This window comes from Dendrobium catenatum, unplaced genomic scaffold, assembly GCF_001605985.2.
Source record: "Dendrobium catenatum unplaced genomic scaffold, ASM160598v2 fragScaff_scaffold_1639, whole genome shotgun sequence".
In the NCBI taxonomy this organism is placed as follows: Eukaryota; Viridiplantae; Streptophyta; class Magnoliopsida; order Asparagales; family Orchidaceae; genus Dendrobium; species Dendrobium catenatum.
Window position 1 is genome coordinate 106965 of NW_021320101.1, and position 10345 is coordinate 117309.

The 10345-nt window shown below is 34.8% G+C and overlaps 1 long non-coding RNA gene across 3 annotated transcripts in view; it reads right to left on the reverse strand.

Annotated features, from left to right (window-relative positions):
- Positions 1-112: 112 nt before the first annotated feature.
- LOC114581299 overlaps positions 113-10345 on the reverse strand; it is a 22636-nt gene continuing 12403 nt past the window's right edge. Inside the window, exons 3-4 of one of the 3 annotated variants that reach the window (XR_003703165.1) lie at positions 4514-4693; positions 1561-1810 (exon numbers count right to left, since the gene is read on the reverse strand). This is a non-coding gene — a long non-coding RNA (uncharacterized LOC114581299). Of the gene's footprint in view, positions 318-1560; positions 1811-4513; positions 4694-10345 lie in introns of those variants that run through there. The other 2 variants (XR_003703164.1, XR_003703163.1) reach the window with 2 other exon arrangements.

Here is a 10345-nt window from a genome sequence, read left to right on the forward strand (position 1 = left end):
AAAATGATATGTTATTAGTATTTATTTAAATAGATCAAATGAGAAGTGTAAAATTTGGTAACAATGCATATGAAGATGAATAAAAAAGGCTTTTTTTTTTACTACTTGCGTATGCATGAAAAATGTAGCAATAGAATTATAATTCAGAATTAGGGTCTATAGGATAAATTATTCTGTGCGAAATCCGGTTATAGAGCTGTGTTCGGATGCCAGTAAAATCATTACACGTGGCTTGCTTACGTAGAAAGTTAGGATATTCATTTGACTTCTTACCCGACCAATTTGTCTTTTCGGACTTACTGCAGACGAAGAGAAATCTGCAACAAACAAGCAGTAAATAAACAGTAAATGCGCAACATATATGCAATAAATACGCAACAAATACGCAATAAAATATTCAATCAATACGCACATTTTACGCAACGAATACTCAATCAATACGCAAATCAAATAAATATCGAGGACTTTTTACATATACTCAATCAATTTGCTTCCTCACAATCTTTAAAAATTTCTATGATTCAATTTTACATTTTACAACAAAAATAGTTAAATTATTTTTCTCACCAACAGCTTGACAACACTTGACTACTACTTTTTTGTTGTTTTTCACTATCCCAAATAAAATCTAAGTTATTTTTTTTCACAACAACTTCAAAACCAAATTAACGAGACACCGCAACTGTCCCAAAGGACCCCAACATGTCCTAAATGAGAGTAATAGGATGTGCAAAACATAAAGACGATACATGCAAAGGTTTGATGAACTATTTGATCATAGTTTTGGTGATGGGTTTTCTCTCATTAGTTCAACTGTTTGTAGTTCAATTAAAATTAATATTTTCATAAATATTATTTGCATTAAACTATTTTAACTTACAAATGATATAGGTTCTTTTTGTACTGGCATTCATGCAAATGAAGAAATGGCATCTAGTCCAGGGCCTCCAGACATGCGATTTTTAAATACTGTAACCCAATAAAGGTGGATCCATCTTCAATCTCCTCTTGAATATCAAAGCCCTGTTGGATACCCACGGTTTGCGCCGGCGAGCTTCGCCCACCCACACCCATCTACACCCACCCATGGTAACTTTCGAGATCCCGTTCTGAACCACTCACTTTCTATGCTTTTTTAATGCAATCCACAACGGATTAATGGCCTTGAGACTTATTTCACTTTGCTATGACTGCAAACATTCAAGCCGCATACCACATAGACATACACATATCACATAATATAATACAAAGTGAAGACTAAAGAATTTTAAAAGGTTCATGTAAAAGATGCAAGTATTTTTAAATATTTAACAACTTTATAATTAAATTCTTATACTCTAGTACATTTTAAATCTATTTTATATTAACATATTTTAAATGAACCAACTCCCAAATTAATGAATCGAGTCTAGGCTGGCTCAAATTTGACTCATTAACTCATCAAACTCAACTCATGAGCCATTTAATAAGCTAGCTCACAATCCCAAAATAAAACCAAATCATACTCCCTAGCTACAAAGGTACATTATGTTCAATAGCCCCAAGCACTAGAAAGTTCAATAAAACAACATTAAATATATAGTCTCAGATTCAGACTAAAATGTTGATAACAGCTTCAATCCATCTAATACATTGTAAGCTTCAGTCAGCTCGAAATAATCATAACCACAAAGCTAAGAAGCAGATACAAAGACCCTAATAATAATAATAAAACACAGAGCACCATTGCATTATAAAAGAGCTAGAGACGACTAACCCCAAACTCATCAAACTCCACCAGTTTCCTGTTCAAGAATTTGTCTTTTCTTACCTGTTTCAAAAGTCCATGAGAACTTTAATGGTATTTAAACTTCATTTCGGACAGCTTTCTTACTGCTTTTTAAAACAATTTTTTAATAAATTTTTTTTAATTATAAAATTTTGTACAAAGAAGAAATGCGACATTTTGGAAAGGGAGTTCAGCGGTGATGACAATGTGAGATTTATCAATTTTGAGCTCTAAGAAAATATTTCAGATTTTGAACCCAATAAATTGTGAAAATGTTCCCAATCATCATGCAAGAGTAATGAAAGAAGTTAATCAAATGAGAATCTATGGTGACTAAATTTCTGGTTAGCATGTTGTATGATATTTTTTACCAAATTGATTAGCATATGCAGAACCGTTACATACTTGTTTTTGAAGATAACATTTGCAAATTTTATGATAAAAAAGAAAATCAAAATCAAGTAATTGTCAAATGGAGAGAGAAATTCTACAATCCACTTCGATTATAATGCTTTGAAGACTGAAGTTATTGATGATTCTCTACGTTTTGGCACAAGAATTGTCATAAATTTTTTTTTTATTATGAAAGCTACTAAATCAAAAGAATATGATGAAAGGCTTGCTCGATATTCTAATCAAGGATGATCGATATTGAAAGCTGCATTTTAAGCAACCCAACACAAGAAGTTGTTCCACAAAGAAGTCGGTGCTAAGCAAGCACACCCAGATGGAGCATATTCATAATGATATTTTTGGACCAATGAAAACTCCATCATCGGGTTAAAAGAGGTACTTTGTAAACCATATTAATTATTTTTCTAAAATAACTTGGGGATAGAATTACTTCACCAGAGGAAAATCAGAAACTTCTATGAACTTCAATAAATTTTAGTCATTTCCTCAAAAGCAATGAACATCTTGCACTAACACTATACGAAGTTGACAAATCCACATGAAAAATGCAAGAACCAATTTATCCTGGTTGTCTAAACAATGACACTAAGATTCAGACTTTATGATCTTCAGCGGACAGGGTAGAACAAAGCAACAATACTTATTGGACTTGACCATCGGATCCCTTCAAGATGTGCAAAAGCACTTCCATCAAATACATTAAATTAAAAAAAAAAAAATAGGCCTAAGCCAAGATTGGTTGATCCAATTTATCACAATCAATGCTAACCCCAGAACCATCTAATGACTGAACTTCTATCTCTAGCAATGCGAATATTTCAACCTAAGGACTTCTTCCATTTGCTCGTCGCCCTAAGGGACATAATGATCTAAGACAAATATCGTAGAAGAGGTGTGTTGCTTTTAAACCCTCTAATTGAATAGACAAACAAAATACCTCTCAACTAACAGCATCTCCACTCAGCACAAATCTAAGAAATCTTTTTCTCCATCCACCGATCATAAAATCTAAAGTACAGTTATAAAAGCCGCTAGAATTTTATTCCACATCAAATATTAGCCATTTGTTTCAACTTTTTTAAAATTATCTTGACCATTCAATGGATTTAAAAAATAATTAATAAATCTCAAAATATATAATAATTATATAAATTACTACCGTTACATATATCTCATAAATTAATTATGTTCATTAATTCCGCTTAAATTTACTACCTCAACTAAATTAATTTTTATTATTCTCAAAACTCCCTTCATGTTCCGCCTAAATTACTTCCTTCTCAAAACCCTCTTCATATTCCCTTTTAATCTCGTTTAACCTTTTCATTTAACCTTTTTATTTAACCCGCTTCATATTCCACCTAAATTTCATTTAACATTTTTGTTTAAGTCTTTAATCTTGGTTTTCTAAAATATCGCATGTTTCTTATGTGACTCGTGATTTCCTTCCTCCTTTACTCTTCGGCTTGACGCCTTGCCCTAGCTTCCTCCGCTCACCCATGTTCTTTGGTAGGTTTCTCTCTTTCGGTCTCCTAATCTTCTCTAACATTTCTTCTTACCGGCATTTAGGTCACTCATACATTTCTTTCTCCAATTATTTCGGATTTTTAAACTTCTAAAATGTTTCTTCAATCAGGTTCTTTTCTCCAAATTTTTCAGTTATGAACCTTACATTTTTCTGTTTTCGAAGATGAACTCCACCATCCAAACGTTTCAACAAACGGTTCGCTGCTCCTAAGATAACCGTTGATTATGTTCTCTTTCTCCATCATATATAATTGTTAAAATTATTCTCACATGTTTTTCGTTTAGATATTTCGTGGTTTGCACTTCTTATCTAGTTCTCAACAACCTCGGCTTCAAATGATCTCTACTCTTTCGGCTTTTAGAAGAATGTAGATCTTTCAAAAGCATTTTTTTGAGTCACATGTAAGTTTATTTTGCTATTCCTATTAATCTGGATTATTAAGAATGAAGATTGGCGGATTTGTGAACTTCAATTCTTATAAGCTTCTACTTTAGTAGCAAAATTTCTGTAGTGACTTGCTATTAATGAAAGCTTACTCAAATATTGTTATAGATACATAACAGCCCCGTGACAAAATATTGAATTTACTGTGCGGATCTATGTTGCCAAAAGTGGTTGATTGCTTGTCCTATAATCTTGCTTTTGTATTTTGATTGCCTGCTTCATGTTATGGTAAGAGATTCTCATATGAAAGTGTTAATATGAGGAGCATTATAGATGTTATTATCATGCTTCGTTTTTATATTATTTGTGCTTAACTATCACTTGGGCATTTCATTAGAATTTTGATTATGAAGAGTTACCTGAAGTTCTGAAGTACTATCCTCATGGGTCGAATCCTTTCAAACTCTTTAACATGATATTTGACATATCTTTCCATGGTTGTAACTTGCATAAGTTTGTTTGGTTCAACTTTCCCCAATCTTTCAATAAACTGGCCAACCCTCCTTGTTAATTTTGCTGCTACAGCATATCGAATTTCTCTGTGTGATTTAGGGCAGAAATTAGACTGAGTTTATAAAAGTCACACCTTACAGGGTTATCAGCATGTGTTCAAAGGGTCTACTCCTATGAAGCACGTGTGCAATAGAACACTACAAATATGATCCAGATGGTTACAATATTGCAACAATCTTAGCTAAATCATGGGTGTATAAAGTAAAGATAACTATATATCTGTAAATAGAAGCATCTAGCTAATATTTGAAGAGGGCTTGAGGTGAAACTGTCACCCAGCAAGGTTGCTTCAAAGTGGATCAGCACTCAGAGAGGGAGTACTAACTTTTAGGCACTATAAATTATATGTTTTATTAAAATAACTTTTAGTTTTATAAAGATTTTTGGATTTAATTGGTTTATTTTGAATTAATTTATGATGAATTACCTTTTTAGATATTTATTGGTCTGAATATGAATTATTTGGTATTAGATTTAGTTTTATGGTATGATTAGAAGTTATTTTGCCTTGTCTATGTAAACTTATTTCCAAAAATTATGATTCATGGCTTGTATTTAGATTGTTGATTGATTATTGATTTACTGAATCAAATTATTATTGAGCCAATTATTAGTATTCTCTGTTTATTTGAATTGTGCACGTAGATGACTCCAAATTATAAATGTGAATTTTTCCTATATTCTTTTCTCCTTCATCCTTTCTTTCATGTTCATTCTTCCATTAGTTTGGTATTAAAGCATCCTTTAATAGTATTAGAGTAAGGTGCAATAAATATTATCCCCTTTTTGAATTACCTCTTTCTGTGTTGTTTCACTTGATTGTACTTGCCCGTTCAATTTCCCTTCCACACTTGAGAAGCCATGTATTTATCTATCTCATTTGGGACCTAGACTTGAAATCCACATGCTGCTCTCTATCTTTTCCTTTTGAGCACTCATTTGTAATGCCAATAACAACTTCTAAACACATCACAAGAAAGATTAACTCTCTTTCCAAGTATTATTTTTAAAAATAGAGTTAAATTTTGTCAAATAAACATAAGATGACCATCAAGCTCTTAACTTATTATGTGTGCATTTAAGTACATGCAGCATTATGAAATTTTCTCGCAAGGCTCAGAATTACAACATAGAAGAAACAGGATATACCAAAGATTTATAATTTATTTTGCAGGTATCGGTCATGGACAAATAGCAAACAATCCTTATGCCTGACTTCCATGATCAACATAGCAATCTAGGAACTAGATCTGCTCCATATGAAAAGTTTAGTTAGATGCAAAATAAAGTCCACAACTCGCCACAACTCGCAAGAATCACTTTTAATTCTCAAGTTTATATTCAACGCCATGTGTTCACTGATTTGGAGATAAGACCACATTTATCTATATCTGACGAAATTTGAAGAGAATTGTATCTGAGGAAAGAGTCCAGGAGCTTAAACCACATTTAGACGGTTTACTTCTAACTTATCCTCCAGCACATTAGTTCTAAGAGTTTTCTCCAAGTAAGCAAATTTCAATGATACCAGTTCTGAGTCAAGTCAAAATTCGAACAAGAAACATTCATGTTTTGGTTTCCAGAGCTTTTCCACATTCCCTGAAAACTCTAGCTCACGAAATTTTTCATAATTAGATGCAAGTATGGCGTTTTAAAAGTTGCATTGCAGTTAACTGCTTTATCATTTAAAAATAAGCCAACAAATACTCAAATCTCCATCAAGAAAACCCATGGGAGAACTGATGGTTCAATCATATTTATGGAATGGAATGGTATTTGGTAAAGTCAGACCAACGTCCATTTGAGGGGAGAAATTTTAATACATGCGAGAGTTTCATGTTTTGTTTGATGACAAATATATTAAAAATAAATTCATGTGTATCAAGTGGTTTATTTTATCCTATTATTTTAAACTTATGTTTTAAAATCAGATTATACCGCTGTTGTACCAAGCTCAACTTAGTTCCCTATTTTATCTAACCTCCCTTAAACCAGAAAAATTATTCTGTGCGGACGTGCGTAAAGATGATTTATTACCATAGGTTATGAACCTATCGTATAATAGCAATAATTTAGGGTTTAAATTTTGAATTTAGAAATTGGAAATTTGGAATTTAGAGTTTATCACCATAAACTTAAAACTGGTGGTAGGGGGAATGAAGACGAGCCCGATCAAGATCCCATGGTTCATCGTCCCGGGCTGTCATAATCCCTGGTCTACTTAGTCAGAGGAGGTAGTCGACCCAACCTGACAGAAGGCACCTTGTCGGCAGCCATGGGTTGCTTCGTCCAAGAATACCTTGTAGACCTGGGTTGATGTTTATCTAAGGGATATATATGAATCCCCTAACTGACAGAGGGTTTATGCCTATTGGATATACCCTATATCCATCGCTCAAGGGTTTGACGCTTTAGGGAACATACGGCTTTGCCGTGATCGTAATATAATGGTGTCATTTTGCGGCAAAACACCCGATTAGAGGCACGTGCCACGTCTGTTGGCAAGAGACTATTTGAGGATGAATCGTAGTGATACACCCGACATGCATTCACTCTTTGTGAGCTGAGGTTAATTTCAAATTTATCACCCGACAACATTAGCGGGAGGTGGATGATTTTTTAGTTTTGAGTTTTTTAGGTGATTAATTTTATTTCAAGAATTTGAGTTGTTATTTGATTTGAGATTTGACCCCTCCGGTTGAGATTTTCAGTCAACACGGCCATCATCGGGGTAAGGGGATATATATGAATCCACCTTAGCTGACAGAGGGCTTATGTCTATCGAATATATCCTATGATACGTCGCTCAAGGGTTTGACCCTTTAGGGAACATACGGGCTTTGGCCGTGATCGTAATATAATGGTGCCATTTTGCGGAAAACCACCCGATCAGAGGGCACGTGCACTCCTGTTGGCAAGAGACTGTTTGAGGATGAATCAAGTGATACACCCGAATAAATTTGCTCTTTGTGAGCTGAGGTTAATTTCAAATTTATCACCCCGACAAACGATTGTGGAAGGTGAATGATTTTTAGTCTTAAGTTTTTAGGTGATTGATTTTATTTCAAGAATTTGTGCTTTTGTTAGATTTCAAATTTGACATTTGAGATTTGAAATTTGACCCCTCCGGTTGAGATTTTCGATCAACAAGGCCATCATCGGGGTGATTTTAAATCATTTTGTATTTTGTAGATTTTGGAGACATTTTGGTAATTCAAGTTATTTGTCAACTGCCGGTCCTTTCAAGGAGGAATGAAACTTTGAATATTTGGCCCGCGTAGCATTCTCGATCGTTGAATTTGGACTTTAGATTATAAGATCGGAGCACATACGGGTTATGTATTTGACCCTGCGCATGCATCTCGGTCATTAATTATTTATACTTTTAACATGTTGACCGGAGCACATGCAGGAATGATTTTAGTTTAAGGGATATATTTAATAATAAGGGGATTTTAAATATTTAAATATGATCCATTTGCGAGGGTGATTTTATTTAGGAAATGCCCAAAATTTTATTTAAGGGGCCTACAAACGCCTTCTGTCCGCTTGCACACATGTTGTGGATCCGGTGGCGTTGAATTGTAGATTGTAGACGCCTTCTGTCTGCTTGCTAAGTATTGCAGATCCGGTGGCGTTATAGCTTGTGTAGATTTCAGTTATTACATTTAGTTTATTTTAACCCTTCTAAGTGTCATTTAGCACATATTGAGAAAGTATTTCTCAATAGGCATTAAGAGATCATGTTTCGTATTTGTAGGAGAATTATCTTGCTTGCTATAAATTTCATATTCTCCTCGTAGGTAGACTGATTTATTAATACAATCTCCTTTATTCTTGCTTGCAAATTTTGTTGTTGTGGGCACTACATCTCCCTCATTTTTATTTTGATGGTGACCTAGACAATTTTTTCAATTTCTTTGAGTATAAGATCTTAATGATATATGAGATCATCAGTTCTTCAAATCATCAAATTGTGACTTTTTTTATTGTTAAACACAATTAATACATTGCTCATTAAAACTTTCTATAACTTTATGGTTTCATCACATGCATGAATGGTTAGGTCCATTTGGAGAACCCAAAACTTTGAGCGATGCTAAGTCTTGATGCATGCTCATTTATATAAAGAATATTTAAAGACGATCCCCACATAACAAGGGGTTTCCAAAGAATTTCATAAGAACCTAGAGAAGTTTTTCGTTACAAGACATCAAATGACAATTAATTGTCAAATATTTTATTGTCCGAGGCACATGAATATATATTATTATATATATATACTATTATATTATAATATTATATATATATATATATAAAGTATAAACAGAGAGAGGGAGAAGGATCGGGAAGATGCCCGACGGCCTTCGGGTCGGAGGGGCACGCACGCGGCGATTGTGCGGCTTCGGAGCGGGCAGCGGGTCGGTGGCGTCGGCGATCGCAGAGAGGTCGGCGGGTCGATGGGCCCTGGGACGCGAGGTCGGCTTATGGCTTGGCCCTGGGTGGTATCGACCGGAATTATAGGGTAAAAGATTCAGTCGGATCGGTTGGAAGACATAAACCGGGCTTGCGGGGCCGGATGCGCTGGTCGGACGGACTGGGGCGGAGGCGGAGCCGGAGTCACGTCGGGTTCGCACTTTCTGTAAGAATGTGCATGGAGGCCGCGTATCTTTCGGTGATAGCAGAGAGGTAAGTTTCCCTCATTTTCTTCCTTGCATTTTTTCTTCTTTTTTTTTTTGCGTTTCTCTTGCGTGTCTAACCGTCGAATAAGAGAGAGATTATTTCGTGAGAGGGACGGACAGTTTGCGATCGTGTATGTCGGTGGGGAAGTCGGTGGGTGAATCGTCGTGTTGTTTGGTTTGTCGGTGATTTTGTCGTTACAGTCAACAGCCACAAAGTTTATTTGTTTTTCATAATTTTCATAATATTCTTGTGTGATTGTTGTCATCAAAACTGTGATGTAGAACGGGTACGCCGGCTTTGCTAGGGAGAGGATCTTCTCTCAAAATCTGAAATAAGTTTCTTGTACAAACCTTGGAGGAAGAGAGCCCGTAACCCAAAACCTGAAGTGATTCTTCAGATTTCCAAACAGCAGTTGAAGGTCTCCAAGGGTGGAGGGAAAGTAAAGCAACGGCTGAATATTTATTAATTGCTGCCTTGGGAGGAAGAGGATTCAGGTTGTCAAGAGTTTGAATAGGGTTTAGTGGAGGAAATGCCACGTGAGGGTCTTGGGAGGTTTTCGGCCAGCAAAGAACTAAAGGGAAGATTTAATTCCCAAAGTAAAAGAGTGAGTTTTGGAATTAATAGCTCTCACTTAGGATTGATTGGATTAAATCACTCTCAATTTGAATTTGAATTAACTAAAATTCAGGGAGTGATTAAGGAGTCATTAATGGCAAAGAATAATGGGGAGAAGAGAGGGGTTTGATTTCAAATAAGTGGGCCCCCATTTACTTAATAAATTAATCCTTAAATTCTGAAATTAAATTTCATATTTAAACTATGATAATTCCTTAATTAAAGGGAGGAAATTGAGGGGGCATTAACTCTAATTCAAATTTGAAATTTTGAATTGGAGAGTTAAAATATTTCCAAATGTGGATCAAACCCAATTTGAAAAAATTTCAAATTTGAAATTTGAAATCAAAATTTGTCATGGGTTTAAGATGAATTAGAGA